Raw genomic sequence first — 17,322 nt, 5'->3', positions numbered from 1 at the left:
AAGCACGGAGAATTCACAATTCCCATTCAAGTCACTGGGAGTTGCAGGAGCTCAGCATCTTTGAAAATTAACCTATTTTCATTTAGGATTCTAATTGTAGGAACTCAGGTTTGAAACTATTGGTCTGTACAAATACTTCCTTGGCTTTTCACACACTATATTATTAATATTCTGGTAGCACCTACAGATCCCAATTAGGATCAGGCCCACTGAAGTAGGCACTGTACAAACACATAATAATACACCCCCCCCCACCACCAATTTGTATTCATTTGGTTTATAGGATTTGGCTTTTGAATACAATTTTATAAATAGGTTTCTCATCTGTCTACTGCTAGAAGGTGGCACATGTGTTGGATCTCCAGACTGCCACAAAACAGCATTCAAGATGATACTATTCCATTGGAACAAACTGCTGTTTTGAACTGCTAACAGTGTTAATAGTTTTTTGTTCATAAACGAGCAATGATCATTAGCAACAGCATACTGTAAAAGGATTGGCAGCTCTATTATGCATGATCACTGTTCAAACAGTTCTATTAAATTTAGCATTTGCCTACTATCTGATACCTGGATTCCATAACATTAGATCAATGCCTCAATTGTCTTTCTATTTACAATCTCTATTTTGTTTTAAATAGAACGTCAATAAGAAAACAATTAGGCCTTTATATAATCATCTTTACTCTTCTGTCCTTACAATCTCCTGCTGGGGAAATTGTTCAGTCAGTGAGATTTTTATACTGTACCAGCAACCTTTGCATTTTTTATTTTAAAATGTCAAATAGAAAACTCAGGCAGTTTGTGTTATTGCGAATCAATAAGTCCCCAGAGTGCTACATCAAAGAAAACCATGTCCCTCAGAATTAATCATTAATGACTTCAGTTGAGCTAGAATAATTGTTATCCCCATATTTTTAACAAAAACACCTTTAAATTACATTAGGGAGTATAATATCATTATTTCAAACATCCCAATAAAGAGGAATAACTATAAGGTCTGCTGAGGCTGATAGAGAATGGAGAAAAGCTGATTAAAGTTGCTACCCTTAAAAAAAAATGCAAGCCCACTGTACCTACAGCAAAGTGGCAGAATTAGGAATGGGGACTGGGTTATAATTATCTCCCAACATCTAGATCAACTCTGTTCCGTTTAAAAGCAAACACCCATATATCTAGATGGATTTTCTATCTTCCAGCACTATGTAGTCAGGCTGGGTTCTTTCTGGCTCATGCACCAGCAGCATCAAAAAAAGATTCTGCAAGACTAAATGTTTACCTCAGTTGCAACTGTGCAAACCCAGCTTAAAGAACAGACTTGCACTCGTGTAACCAAGGGCAGAATTTGGCTCTGGAATTAGAATTTTAGCTCCTTCTGTCATAGTTCTATTGGTTCATTTTGCCATTAAATCAGGAGACTCTAAACACACACAAGAATCAGATCCTATGAGTAAGATGTACCTTTTCTTACTATCTCACTTAGTGTTCTGTAGTCAGGGCTCCCAGTGGAGGGAAATCACTTATGGATATATCGTCTGCGAGTCTAACTTCATTCATTTCAAAGCCTTGATAGTCGGTTCTAAGAGCAATTCATTGTCAACAGTCTCAGTTATTACATCATTTCCATGCAGCTGGCAGCAGCAGGCATGAGCAATGGTTACACTGTCGGTTGCATCACCTGCTTGTGGTTTTATTCTAACAGGTAGAACAATGACACAGGGCTTTGACATTCCACTTTAGTGGAGGAGGATAGATGCCAGGGCTGCCCAGAGGGCGGGGGCAAGTGGGGCAATTTGCCCCAGACCCCGGGCCCCACAGGGCTCCCCCCAAGAATATAGTATTCTATAGTATTGCAACTTTTTTATAGAAGGGGACCCCGAAATTGCTTTGCCCCAGGCTCCCTGAATCCTCTGGGCGGTCCTGATAGATGCCGATTGACAGCATCCTAGAGGGCACATGTACCCAGCTAAACTCTATCTACTTTTCATCCACAGCTGGCAGTTCCATCAGAAAGGAAGAGCCGCGCATTCCTAATAATTTCTAAAGCACTATTGGTGTCCTTGGCGCTTTACATGCAGCAGTGCAGTACATCCTGCAAAGTGAGGAGCTGTGAAACCTTTTGGGAGAACAAAGGTCCATAACAACAATCCACACTACACTATAATGAAGGTATGATACACAGGAGTGCTCTTAAGAGACTCAACTTTAGTGCCTGATCCCAGTCACCTGATCAGGGTTATTAAAAAACAATAACAAAAAATCCACCACAACACCTTCCTCCCTTCATCACACAGCAGCAGTTGGTATCCATGATCCCTGAGGTTACCAGCACTCTAGAGAGTAATTCTAAAACTGTGGTTAAAAGCCACATGGTCACCCATGGCCAGTATGAAATATCAAGAGAATCTGGCAGACTGCATCCAAGTTTGCTTCTATAGAGAGATGGGGAAAAAGCAGTTCTCCTCTTTCCATTAAGTACAAACAAAAGGGTAATGGGTGGCAAGTGTGTAGTCAGCACCCTGTGTAGACTGAATCCTCAATTAAATGATTTACTTGTAAATCACTGCAACCCATTAATTCTTCTCTATTTATTAGGTGGCTTTTTATTGCCATTTTATAAAGCACGTTTTCTTCTCATTTGATTTTAAGTAGAGCTCAGACCTTCTACTCTACAGTTTGATGCTGGTTCCCTTAGTCCTCTACAATAAATACAACACAATGAAGCAGAAAATATTGCATTCTTCATCTAAGAATTTCAGGCTAATAATCTGAAACCACCCATCAGGGGACATTCAATGTAACATTTCCACAAAGATTAGTTGGGGGTGTGAAGTATGTCTTTGTTAGCTAACCTATTAGCATTTCTAAAGTTCCTATTGCAGTAGTATCTATTGGGTTTCCGGGAAACGGGACGGGCGGAAGCCCGCCCCATGCTAACGGATCCCCCCCTCAGCCTAAGGGGAGGATCTACAGGACCTCAGAAACCCACTAATTGCGGGGGACAACTAATAAAAGAACAGGGACAGGAGTGCGGTCAAAGGGTCATAAGAAGGGAGCCTGACGGGGACACCGAGCAGAGAACCCCGGACAGCGCCCACTGCTCCTCGAAGGCGTCAAGGGATTGCAGTAGTAGCAAGGTGCTGCCATATAACTAACTTATAAAACAGGAAACAGATTCCAGAGGCTAAGTAAAACAGTGGATCAGTGTCAGAATCAGGGTTGAATCCAAGTTTTCCCCTGCAGCAGAGATGCACTTAGTGCAGGCATGAAGGGGTGGGTGAGGTAGAGAAAAGTGGCTTTACATCACCTTTGCACTGCTTGGTATTCTGAGTATGTCCAAGGGGCCTGTCCAAATAACAGTGTCAATTAAAGCAGCCTTAGCACTACTCATGCACTTGGAAGACAGACAGGATGAGGAGCTCAGGGAGGCAGTCTAGGACTGGGAGCCCATGGAGGGTGTGTGTGTGGTGGTGGGGGAATGGGAGACATAGATTAGACAAGGAGCTGGGATGAGGGGGGCTGGAACTGGCTGGGAAAGGAGACTAGGACTGATTTTTCATGATACTTAGCATTATATAAGCATTTCATATGTTCAAAGCATAGTTCCCATTGTCTTCAGCTGAAACTGAGAGTGCTGAGCACTCCTGCAAATCAGACACCCAGCTCTCAAGTGCCCAGAACATGAGAAACACACAACTAGTGGCCACCTGTGAAAAGTTTGGTATAAGAGACTTGCCCAGCATCACAGAGGAACTCTGTGGTAGAGGCAGGGATAGAATTCTGTTATCCAGGGCAGCGTTCAACTGCCTTAATCATGAGACCATCTTTTCTCTTCCTGCCATCCCCTGCCTCATTCACTACACACCTTCCAACTTTGGCAACAAATGAAACAGGGGTACTACAGACAAGTCTCCTTCTTTATACAACTGTGATTCATCCTTAGTTCAGGTCCTTCTTGTGCACTGAATGAAGCAGGGGTGCCGTGGAAAAAAGTAGTATGTGATCACTAAGGATACGATTTAGTTACAGAGGTCAAGGAAGTCTTGGATTCTGTGACTTTACCGGACCTCCGTGACTTTGGCTTCAGCTGTTAGAGGCAGGGGCAGAGCTGGGGCTGCACATCCCCAACCTGTGGCTTTGGTCGGAGCTGGGGCTGTGCATCTCCTTTGCAGCTGCAGGAGGAACCAGGGCTGGGTGGTTATTTTCTGTGAGCCCCTCCTTTCCCCGGCAGCTTTGTCCAGGACTGGAGCCTGTGCAGTGTGCCCCTCCTTGACCCCTGAACTTCAGCCAGGGCCGGAGCCGGGGCTGTGTGCAATGGATATACAGGGTCAGATTAACCCATAGGCTAATAAGGCTGTAGCCTTAGGCCCTCTTATTTTTAGGCCCTCCTTTCAGCCCTAATTTTTAGGCCCTCCTATTTTTAGGCCCTACTGTAGACCCTCCATTCCATATTGAAGTAACAGCTGGTGACGGTAGTGGGGCCATCGGAAATTTTGTCTCATTAGATATTGCTTCGTACAAATTAATCCATCAAGACTGTGAATTCAATTTACCGTGGTTGTGATTTTGTCTTTGTGGGCTAAGTAAGCGTGGGGCCAAGCAATATTGAACATTGTACACAGTAGGCCTACACTGGACATTGTACACAGTAGGCCTACACTGGACAATAGAAACCGTGTTGAAGAAAGGAGGGCGGCAGAAATTGAAGGAGGCCAAAGAAAGATGGCAAAGACAAGATGTAGTGCTGCAAGGAACTCCTTCTCTCCTAAAAAATTTTTCCTCTTGCTAAGTCTGGGGGTGAGGAAGTCCAGGCGAATACCAGCCCACGTGAACCAGCTGCGCCTGATGAAAAGGAGCAGTCTCCTGTGACTTCTCTAGCTGCAGTCTCACCCCACTCCTCTGAAGACTTTCCCAGCAATAGTAACACAAAAATATCCTTTTCCAACGATCCAGGCAAGAGGGACATGACTTCTCAAGATCTCATTGCATATTGGACTGAGAAGGGCCCATAGAAATTCCAGAATCTAGATGCTGACTTTTCATTGACAAAGCAAGAGTACACCAATCGGAATCGTTATCTGACCAAATCAATGTTTGAATATGTGAAGCCTAACAAACAGATTAGGCTCATCTATTTGCCTTCTAAGAAGAAAGTGTGCTGTTTTTATTGCCGCCTGTTTTCTGATACCAAAAAGTGGGGAAATGTTCTGTGAAGGCTTCAGTGATTGGAAGAATACGGCATACATTATCAATAAACAAACATCCAGTTAATGCTGTCCACCACTTGCACTAAGATATTTTGATGGTCATTAGAAACATCTATTTGCATTACATTAAAATTTCCATCCAAACCATTTCACCATGTGCTCAGCTGCAGACTGACCGCCCAAAGGCAATTACACTCTTTTAATCTTAGCTAATTTAGTCGGAACTGAAATGCAAATAGTGGGGTTCTCCTCACAGAGGGTTTTTTAATGCTGTCCATTCGTTTTATCAGGCTATTAAAAGAGAGAGTGGGCCAGAACCTCATCTGATGTAAGTCAGCAAAACTCTCGACTTCACGGGAGCTACACTGCTTTACATCAGCTGAGGACCTGGCCCACTTTCTGTTCCTCTGGCAGACTGTTTCACAGTTTAATTTGAACAACAGCTATTCAGGAGGAATTGTACAAATGCTGGATGGTAATGAGCAGCTTGCAAAAATCAGTCTTTATATCAGCTTCCCAAGATTCCCTGTCACACTGTATGTTTCTTCAGCTGCAGAATGAAATAGAAACAAGATCCCCTCTGTGTGGCTCATCTCTGTGGAGACCTAGAAGTTGACATGGGCACATCCCAGGGTGTATGAATCAATGTGAGTGGTGTACTTTTGCACGGAGAAATATCAAGTACAGCATGGATTAATTTGTGGGAGTTTGCACTTTGAGTCTGACATAAACAGTAGTATTTGGGAAAAACAATAAGGTATGGGTTTAATTGTGTGGAAAAACAGTTTATGCAATGCTGATGATGTTTCAGCTGAAATGTAAGACACTAAGCATTTAAAAAAAGAATCTCACAGCTTGTGTGTACTGAATGTGTAAATATCTAGGAAGAGTGACTGCGTGGTGTGGTATAAAAGTTTAAATTGGTGTGAGTTTAGGGTAAATGCATTCCTAAAATTGCAAAGGCCACAAATGAGTTGTGCACGTCTTCCCACTCAAACGTTTATACCACCATTGTTATGGGCTCTGACTGCAGAGGCCTCAAAGGGAGAGAAAAGGCTATAGCCAGCACATCTTGGAAACTTCTAACATTTACCTCCAATAACTCATCACACTATTATGCAGAAAAAAACCTAAAGGTCCAGCCTCCTGCCATCCACCAGGACTAGAAACAAGCACCCTATTAAGGGAAGATTTCTGACTTTCTAATGGTAAAAAGCACAGCTAGAAGATGGAAAGATAACTACCTCTAGTTCTAGCCTTGCAACCACTAGTCTACCGACATGTCTCAATCATGCTCGAAGATTCAATTCCACAAAGAAAAAATTGGACTATCAGCAAAGCTTGCTAACACTGAGATGTATTAAATTGTGGATTAGCATCTCCAGGGAGGTGGGAGAAGCCCCATCATTTAAGTTATTTAAAATTGGATTGGACAAAGCACCACAAGATACATTGTAGGGAATACTCTTACATGGGCTCCACAAGGGATTGAGCAGGTGTGACCCAAAAGAGACCTTTTTGATGTGCCACAGAGTAGCCTGCACATGAATTAGCACTGGTGATCTAGATGCAAAAGATGCTGTAGCCCATTATGAATCCTTTCAGCCATCATGGCCTCATCTGAGATGATATTTTAGCAGTTTATTAAAAAGCACTTCTAAACTGGAAGGAATTCAAACATCTCATACTATTTCTCATAATATTCTATGAAAAAAGCACTATGCATTCATTTCAGTGAATAGTTCGAAATGCCATTTCAATTTCAAATGTTACTGGTCATTTCCCCTTAATAGCCAGTGTACAGCTCAGTACATTTTAATTACTGCAATATTATTAACACTAAAGCCTTTTCAGTGTGTAAATTCTGGTATCAGAAGTACTGCTACAAGCAGCACATCTAAAAAATGCACACTTAATACTTTGCAAGGTATCCATAAAATTTCTCAATTTGATTGCAGCTGTAGGCTCAGTTATACATCAAATACTGGGCAATAATCTATAGGTAACCTGTAAGAGCTGTTTTTATTGGACTTCTAATTAAAATGTGCATGAGCAGCATTTCAAAGGCTGCCATTTCTTTAGCCTCAGCTCGTCACCCAGCAGGGACTTGCGGACCCATATTGTAAGGAACTAGAACATCAAAGTGGTGGCACTGAAATTATACAGAATACTCCTAAGAGGTGAGATACTACCACTGTATAATACAAGAGAAGAGCAGGGGTGAGAGAGGGAAGGAAAAATCTGTTCCTTCAACAAGTGAGAGAAGGTAGACCAGGAATCTTGACACATTTAATTCTTGAAAAAAATGAGAGCAAGGAGTGGTCCCTGAAGGTGCTCAGGGAAGAACAAATGGTCTCTGAAATATAAAACAAATATTCCTACTTCACTGTAAAGAGCTCCACAACACCTAATTGCTGATTAGGAACATCCTTTTGAATGCTAGCTAGGAAACCAATTAATTTTTTTTTGCCAAGATACAAGCCTTCATTTTTTATTTAAATAAAAATATCCTTCTTTCTCTGGCTTTGTGTTTGGCTAGGCCATTATAGCAGAAATAGAACTAACCTTCAGGACAGTAGATGCCAGAGCTGGGAGGATACAGCAAGAAACCTAACAAATGTATTCACCTATTTTCTTGTGGATAAAAAACTTGCCAGCTCACTGGTATTTCATGTGCCCTTTAGTTGCTTGTTCTCAAACATTTGTGTGGGAGAGTTTTTATTTGCCAGAATAGTCCCAGAAAGCAAACAAGTTGCAAATATATTCACAAACATCTGCACAAGGATCTGCATCAGAATTCCCCTTATAACCAAAGATCTTTATATTACTTGCCCAATAGATCTGTTTAATAACTATGTATGCTTGCAGATAATCTGCAAACAGAAGAAGGGACTCTCCGCTGTTTATAAAGTTTAGGTGAGCCAATCAGGGAATGTAAACAACATCAGGTGATTTAAAGCATAGCTAGTTAACCAGAGGATTGCAGATAATCACAGCAACCAGTTAATGAAGAAAACATGGGCTAAAAGTTTGTACCTGCAAATTTTTCATTGAACAGTGCAATTTTTACAAGCATATTCATTAGTTCCAATGTGTTTGTGGCTATTTCATGATCAGAAAAATCTATCAAATTAACTGATTCCAGTAAATGAGCCATAATCATTTGATCAGCTCTACTTTTTGCTCTGAAATTAAGCCAGCGTATTTCACTTCTGAAGAAGTACAGATGAGTTTGAGAGTTTTAAGAGGATTCAAAGACTGTAGGGCATGACCTAGGGTCTATCTATCTTAGGATATGTCTACACAGCAACTAGACACCCGCGGCCGGCCTGCACCAGCCGACTCAGGCTCACGGGGCTTGGGCTGCAGGGCTGTTTCATTGTTGTGTAGACTTCTGGGCTCAGGCTGGAGCCCAGGCTCTGGAACCCTCTCATCTTGCAGAGTCCTAGACCCCAGACCAGGGGTAGTTAATTGTTTTTTGTCAAGGTCCAAATTTCTTGATCAAGGTATAGTCAAGGTCCAGATGCCACAGAAACATTTTCCACACCACAATAACAATAAATAAATAAATAAATAAATAAAGAGTTCATGGTCCATTTGAAAGCATCTGGCAGTCTGGATTTGGCCTGCGGTCTGCCTGGCCCAGACCCTAACATGAGCCTAGGCTCTAGGGACCTCTGAGGTTGGAGGATACCGGAGCCCAGGCTCCAGCCCAAGGTACACAGCAATTAAACAGTCCCATGAGCCCAAGCCCCGTGAGTCTGAGTAGGCTGCCATGGACCATCCATGGGTGTCTAGTTGCTGTGTAGACATAGCCTTAGAGTTTTATATTGCTGCCCATTGCCATAGTATCTGAGTGCCTTCCATGTAAAGCCAGTAACTAGCACAGTCTGGCTAGCACAGTCCCTCGTGGACTTCATGGAGACTTTGGCACTTCTCCCCCTATGGGGTTGGAACTCAGCTTGTTGTGGGGTGTTCCCAGGGCCGGCTCCAGACCCCAGCGCGCCAAGCGCGCGCTTGGGGCGGCATTTTGCCGGTAGGGCGGCAGGCAGCTCCGGCGAACCCTCCGCAGTCATGCCTGCGGGAGGTGCACCGGAGCCGCGGGACCAGCGGACCAACCGCAGGCATGACCGTGGAGGGTCCGCTGGTCCCGCGGCGCCGGCGGACCGCCCGCTGGCATGACTGCGGAGGGTGCGCTGGTCCCGCGGCTCCGGTGGACCTCCCGCAGGCATGCCTGTGGATGCTTCACTGGAGCCGCGGGACCAGCGCACCCTCCGCAGGCACGTCTGCAAGAGGTCCCCCGGAGCCGCAGGACCGGCAACCGGCAGCGCGCCCCCCGCGGCGTGCCGCCCTGCTTGGGGCGGCCAAATTCCTAGAGCCGCCCCTGGGTGTTCCAACTGCAAGCAGCCCTTATGGTGGCTGTCTCAAGAGGAAATGTTTTGCAATATTTCCTGAAGATGGTGAGTCTGGATTTGCCTGATCTCCTCTAAAGATGGTTCCATAGCTGGATCCCTTTGACAGAGAATGCTTTTTCCTGAGCTGTCTCATGCTTCATCCTGGGCTTAGTGATTTGCATTGCCCCAGAGAAGCGCAGCTGTCATGGTGGTTCAAAATTGAAATTCAGTCTTGCATGTTTAATAATTAAGCAATCAATCTGCAAACATCTAGAAGATAGTACGGTGATAAGTAACAGTCAGCATGGATTTGTTAAAAACAAATAATTTCAAACCAACCTGATAGCTTTCTTTGACAGTGTAACAAGGCTTGTGGATGGGGGGAAGCAGTAGATGTGGTATATCTTGAGTTTAGCAAAGCTTTTGACAGGGCCACCCAGAGAGGGGGGCAAGTGGGGCAATTTGCCCCGGGCTCCGCAGGGGCCCCCAAGAGAACAGCTGAGGCTCCCGCCTCTGCCCATCTCCTGGAGCCTCAGCGCATCAAGCGGTGTCTCAGACAGCACCGCAGCGCGGCTCCGGCGGGGCCCCTGATCCCCGCCCCGCTCAGAGCCGCATGCTGAGGGGGTGGGGCTGCGAGCTTCAGGCTGAGCTCAGCTCCCTCCACTCGGCGAGGAGCTCACAGCCCCGCCCCCTGACCACGCGGCTCTGAGCGGGGCGGAGCTCAGGCCCCGCGGAAACACAATGCAGCTGTTCAGCGACGTGTTGAGGCTCCGGGTGAGGCGGGAGCCGGGGGTAAGAGGCTGGGGCCGAGGGGTTGGCTAAGGGGCAGGGAGTCCTGGGGGCAGGGAGGGGGCAGAGGTTGTGGGGGCGGTCAGGGGGCAGGGAATGGGGGGGTTGGATTGTGGGCGTTCCGGGGGGGGTCTGTCGGGACTCGGCGGGGGGTGGATAGGGGTTGGGGCAGACAGGGAGCAGGGGTGGGGTCCCAGGGTGGTGGGGGGGCGGTCTCTGGGGGACAGTGAGGGGACAAGGAGCAGGATGGGTCAGGGATTCTGAGGGGGGCAGTGGGTGGGGGTCAGATAGGGGGCAGGGCCAGGCTGTTTGGGAGGCACAGCCTTCCCTACCCTAAAGCTCATTCAGCAGTTTGAGGCTTGCAGAAGAGCCAAGCTGTGAGCTTTTCCATTAGGGCTACCGTCCCTTTCACTTCTCTAATGCCAAATTATTGTCTATATGTAATTTCAGTGCCATAGGGAGATTCATGTCAGGGGAGGGTAGCTTCATTTAAAATTAGCCACTGGGGGAAGGGATCACATGAGAAGAGCAATAGCCTTCCCAACCCTACCAAGGGTTCTCAAACTTTTGTCCTGGTGACCGTTTCACATAGCAAACCTCTGAGTGCGACCCTCCCCCTTATAAATTGAAAACACTTCTTTATATATTTAACACTATTATAAATGCTGGAGACAAAGTGGGGTTTGAGGTGGAGGCTGACAGCTCACGACCCCCATTAATAATCTCATGACCCCCTGAGGGGTCCTGACCTCCAGTTTGAGAACCCCTGGGTTAATTTAATTTTAGCACCCTGTGTCCATTCACATGCATGTGCTATTTTGAGCATTTCAGTTTTGACAACATAGGCTCATCCCAGATACTGGAACAAGCTCAGATGCTCAGTTCATGGAGTATGTACATAAGCTATACTAAAGACAAACCTACAGTAACCATCTCCAGTTTGTGAGGGACCCCATGGAGCCAGTCTCTAGGGCCTTGTCTACACTACAAGACTATTTCGATTCAACTTAGTTCGAATTTGTGGATTCGACCTTATGAAGTCGAATTTGTGTATCCATACTAAATACACTAATTCGAATTTCTGAGTCCACATTCACGGGGCCAGCGTCGACTTTGGAAGCGGTGCACTGTGGGAAGCTATCCCACAGTTCCCGCACTCCCCGCTGCCCATTGGAATGCTGGGTAGAGCCCCCAATGCCTGCTGGGGGGAGAAATGTGTCGAGGGTGGTTTTGGGTAAGTGTCGTCATTGAACCGTCAATCACAACCTCCCTCCCTCCCTCCTTGAAAGCGCCTGCGGGCAATCTGTTCGTGCACTTTTCTGGTCAGTGACAGCGCGGACGCCACAGCACTGCAAGCATGGAGCCCGCTGCGATCATCGCCGTTTTCTCCTCCTCGCACTTTATCGTCCACCTCTTCCACAGTCAGCTGATGAGAAATTGGGCTACTTTTCAATGGTGCTGCAAGCACTGGGGGACCATAGGGGACGTTTTGCAAACATCAACGTCGGGTGGCCGGGCAAGGTTCATGATGCGTGTGTTTTCAGGAACTGTGGGTTGCTCAGACGCCTGCAGGAAGGTAGTTTCTTCCCGGACCACGAAATAACTGTTGTGGATGAGCAGATTCCTAAAGTCATCCTCGGGGACCCAGCCTGCCCGCTAATGCACTTGCTCATGAAGCCCTATACAGGCGCCTGGGACAGCGACAAGGAACTCTTCAAATACCAGCGAGCAGCGTGACCTGTGACTGTTCAGTTTCTTTACAGAGAAGCTGAACCTGCCCCTGCCACTGACTGTTGACTCTCCTCTTCGGTTACATACCCCGTTCACCCCGTTTCCCCCACTTCCAACACACGTGTAAAAATAAAATACATGTCCCATTGTTACTGAAGAAAGGTTTCTTTATTCATGACTGCGTTAAAGGGTTGAAACTGGGAGGCAGACTGTGCTGGGTAGGGTGTGCGGTGATGTAAAGACCGCCTCTAAACTCAATGAATGACAGGCTCCTGCTCCTAGAGCGGTCCGCAGTGCCGGAATGCTTCTTTCAACGGAGCCTGCCATCCCTCTTTTTCGAATTCTGTGTGCGGGGGGATATGTGACCTTGTGGCGGAGGAGTACGGATACAGATTCCTCTGCTGCGTGACTCAGCGGTCCAGGACAAGGACCACTGTATAAGATCTGTAACCGCCCTCCCCCGCTACAAAGTCACATCCCCCCCGCCCACACAGAACCTGGAAACCACCTCCCATACCGACCATGGTGCCTACTGACTGCACTGTGTGTGTGACCCGCTGCTGATCCTGCCCCCGTGTCTGTACCCTGGGAAAGGTGACTGTCCTATGCAATTAACAACCCCCTTCCCCACGCCCCCCATTCAAACACAGTCTTCTTTGAAAAAACATGACGGAAACAGTAATTAACAGCAAAGTATTTTTATTACTTAAGTAGACACTTAGGGGATGGAACTGGGATTGGGACTTGTGTGAGTCCGGAAGGGAACGACTTCTGCAAATGTAGGGTATGAGAGTTTTTGGGTACTTGAGCACTCTGCTGGGGTGCAGTGACAGTTTACACGGCCTCTGGCGCCCCTCCTTCTGGTTATTTTGGGTGAGGGGGGTATGGGACTTTGTGGCGGGGGAGGGCGGTTGCAGATACACTGCAGGGGGGCTCTGTCCTCCTGCGGTCCTGCAGAACATCCACAAGGCACCTGAGCGTGTCCGTTTGCTCCCTCACTAGTCCAAACATTGTTTGAGTCGCCTGCTTGTCTTCCTCACGCCACCTCTCCTCCCGTTCGCTGTGTGAGCGCTGGTACAGAGAGACGGTCTCCCTCCACTGCCTCTGCTGGTCCGCCTCGGCTAGGTAGCAGCCCATACGTTCATCGAACATCTTGTCCCTTGTCTTTTTCTTTCTCCGCCTAATCTTTGCCAGCCTCTGCGAGGGGGATGCTGTGGCAGGTCTGGAGACAGTGGAAGCTGTGAGATGGGAAACAGGGAGTGAATTCCTTGCAAAGATACATTTTTGCGAACAATTAACTGAGTCTAGGCTGTCTCTGTGAATTCTGGGTTGAGACCCCTGTGCCTGCTGGGGCACAAATAATTTTCGCGGTGGATACTGGATAAATGTCGCCAGTCATTCCTTCCTCCGGGAAAGCAACGGCAGACAATCATTTCAAGCCCGTTTTCCCAGAATTGCCCTGGCATACGCCATAGCGTGGCAACCGTGGACACTGTTTTGCCTTTTGTGTATGTCACCGTATGTGTACTAGATGCCGCTGACAGAGGCGGGCCAGCAGCGCTACACAGCAGCATGCTTTTGCTTTTGCATGACAGCAGAGATGGTTACCAGCCATATTGTACCATCTACCATACCATAAATTGGTAATAAGATGGTAATAAGATGGGCATGGTTACCTGTCCTTTTGCACTGCCCCATTTGGTGCTGTCATAAGTGCCCCGGCCGAGCAGCCAGGGGCGCAAAAGCAAAAATTGGGAATGACTCCCTGAGTCAATCCCTCCTTTTTGGTATCTAAAAATAGAATCAGTCCTGCCTAGATTATGGGCAAGTGTACTAGAGAACCACTGTATCATAGAACCAGAGAGCACAGCTGCTCTGTGTCCGATCCTGCATAAATTTGGAGCTGTATGCTATTCACAGGGGGTGCTCCTGCAACAACACCACCTGTTCATTCCAGCCTTCCCACAGCCTTCCTGGGCTACCATACCATTGTCCCACCACTTGTGTGATGAAGTAATAAAGAATGCAGGAATAAGACACAGTGACTTGTTTGTGAGAAATGAGTGGAAGGAAGCCTCCAGCTGCAATGATAGTCCAGGCAGGACATTAATTACTGTGGATGAAGGAGCCCATCATCCCTCTGCTAGTCCAGGGGCAATTCAATCTTTTCTTTACACAGGAAGGGTGGGGGCTGATGGAGCTCAGCCCCCTGTTGCAATGATGAGGACGGTTACCAGCCATACTGCACCATCTACCATGAAAAATTAGGGCCAGGCGCCCTTGATCGACCTCACAGATGCTAGTACGCATGATTACCAGTCCTTTTGCACTGCCCCATGTGCCAATAGGCTGATGATGAGGACGGATTTCCATCTTTTTGTACCATCAGCCATCCATAGCGTGGGGGGAGCAAGGATGTTGGTGTTGAGTGCTGCACCATCGCGTCTATCTGCAGCATTCAGTAAAGATAGGGTGACATGTAAAAGAGTCAACAGAGGATTGTTTTCACTTCTGGTGGTGGGTGGGGTGTGTGCGCAAATTGCCGAACTATGCCCTGACCCACCGCAGACACTGTGTTTGACCCTAGAAGCATTTGGAGCTCATCCAAGAATGCAAATACTTTTTGGAGACAGCAGGAACTGTGGGATACCTTGCGTCCTCATTCCCCCCTCCCTCCATGAGCGTCCATTATATTCTTTGGCTTTCTGTTACGCTCGTCACGCAGCTGCATGCTGAGTCTGTGCTATGCCGTCTGTCCGTGGATTTATTAAAAATACTTTGGACCAGGCGCACCATAACAGTAATTCCACTACTTAGATGCATGAGTCTCCTAGCGAGATCACCGTGAGGACGGGCACTGAAGGAGATAGAGAGCGCATGCTGCGTGAAATCTATCACGAACCACGGACCGATGCAGCCGTGCTCGGGGAGGCAATGCTCCCTGAATACCGCATGAAAGCCTCGCGCGGAAAAGAGTGCTATCACGGAGCACCCAATAAGGCAGCTCTCCCCAGGAACCTCCTGCTGATGCTTATCGATTAACGGAAGGAGAGCTTCGTGGAGATCTCCCAGGAGGATTTCTGTTCTATCACCATATATAGAGAGACAGACCTCCTTCTCACACACTTCAGATTCCTGTTATATTAAGAATAAAAGTTAACATGGTTAAAGCACTTACCGACTGCTCCTTCCCCTGATTCAGGATCCGGGTTCATGGCCGGGGAGGGTTGGTAGGGGATCTCCGTGACGGTGATGAATAGATCCTGGCTGTCGGGGAAACCAGCGTTGTAAGCGCTCTCGCCTGCCTCGTCCTCCACAAACACTTCCTCATCTTCCCCGTCCGTGAATATCGTCGAGGAACTGTCCATCGACACTGTCCCATCATCAGAGTCCATGGTCACTGGTGGGGCAGTGGTGGCAGGCTCCGTAGCGTCCATTTGCCGCTTTGATTTTTTGGTAGCCTTGTCTGGGGTCCTTGGTTTTCACGCGGCGATGCGTTGCATGACGGCTGTATCCTCTGTCTGGATCATGGCTTTGGAGACCTTCTCGTAGGTCTTTGCATTCCGTTTGTTGGAGCGCAGCTCCGAAAGCACAGACTCCTCGCCCCACACACCGATCAGATCCAAGAGTTCCCGGTCAGTCTATGCCGGGTCCCTCTTTCTATTCAGAGATTACATGAACTCCTCTGCTGGAGAGCTCTGCATTGCTGCCGGTGCTGCTGAGCTCGCCCCGATGTCCAACCACGAAATGAGATTCTAACTGTCCAGAAAGGAAAAGGAATTCAAATTTTCCCGGGTCGTTTCCTGTGTGGCTGCTCAGAGCATCGAAGCTCGGACTGCTGTCCAGAGCGTCAACAGAGTGGTGCACTGTGGGATAGCTCCCGGAGCTACTAAGTTCGATTTGCATCCACACCTAGCCTAATTCGAGCTAGCCATGTCGAATTTAGCATTACTCCACCTGTCGGGGTGGAGTACCAAATTCGAACTAAAGAGCCCTCTAGTTCGAATTAAATGGCTTCCTGGTGTGGACTGTTGAGCGGTTAGTTCGAATTAACGCTGCTAAATTCGATTTAAAGTCCTAGTGTAGACCAGGCCTAGGAAACAGATAAATGCATGGAGGTTAAGTCCATTAATGGCTCTTAGCCAGGATGGGTAAGGAATGGTGTCCCTAGCCTCTGTTTGTCACAGAGTGGAGATGGATGGCAGGAGTGAGATCACCTGATAGGTTCACTCCCTCTGGGGCACTTGGCATTGGCCATTGTCGGTAGACAGGATACTGGGCAGGATGGTGTTTGGTTTGACCCAGTATGGCTGTTCTTATGTTCTAACTTAAATGAAGCCAAAGTTATGGAGACGCATATGAGTCAAGGAAGCCAGCAGATTATCATAAACCTGGAAAAATCTCGCCTGGATGGGCTCAGGTGTTTGGTTACAAGCTGAGGTGGTTCAAAAGTTTTGGATTTTTTTTAAGCAGAATTTTTTTTATTGTTTCTTTAAACAATCAAAAACAGCAAGCAGCAAATATTTGGCCACACACTTCTGAAACCTCAAACCATGTTCAGGTTTTGGCAGACTAATTTCAGCTTTTCAATCAAAAAAACCACAACAAATTTTGAAGGAAAGCAGACATTGTCCGTGATTTTTTTCTGCTTTTTAAAAACCCCTAGTTTTCGATCCAGAAAAAGTTTTGATGGACAATATTTGTCCAACCCTTTTAATGAGCTTTAGTGCCTTTTAGCACTAGCTGATGCTGAGAACCAGTGATACCTTGTAAAGAAGTTTTCTCAAAACTGGGTTTGTGCCGAAATGCGGAAGGTTTATTTTTCCCAGGGGCGCCCGTGGGGGGGAGCAAGTGGGGCAATTTGCCATGGGCCCCGCAAGGGCCCCCAGAAGAATATAACATTGTAATTTGTTTATAGAAGGGGCCCCCAAAATTTCTTTGCCCCAGGCCCCCTGAATTCTCTGGGCGGCCCTGGCTTTTGATATTGTCTCGCATGACCGTCTCATAAACAAATTAGGGAAATGCAACATAGATGGAGCTACCATAATGTGGGTGCAAAACTGGTTGGAAAACCGTTCCCAGAGAGTAATCATCAGTGGTTCACAGTCATGCTGGAAGGACATAACAAGTGGGGTCACACAGGGATCAATTCTGGGTCCGGGTTCTGTTCAATATCTTCATCAATGATTTAGATACAGAAT

General features: G+C 46.9%; 1 long non-coding RNA gene across 1 annotated transcript in view; it reads right to left on the bottom strand.

The window, feature by feature from the left end:
* The window catches only part of LOC123365138, a 76,409-nt gene that overhangs the window by 6,504 nt on the left and 52,583 nt on the right, over positions 1 to 17,322 (bottom strand). The window lies entirely within an intron of this gene.

The sequence above is a fragment of the Mauremys mutica genome, chromosome 2, assembly GCF_020497125.1.
Source record: "Mauremys mutica isolate MM-2020 ecotype Southern chromosome 2, ASM2049712v1, whole genome shotgun sequence".
NCBI lineage: Eukaryota > Metazoa > Chordata > Testudines > Geoemydidae > Mauremys > Mauremys mutica.
The sequence above is the reverse complement of the archived record's forward strand: the minus strand, read 5'-3'. Positions and strand labels throughout refer to the sequence as shown.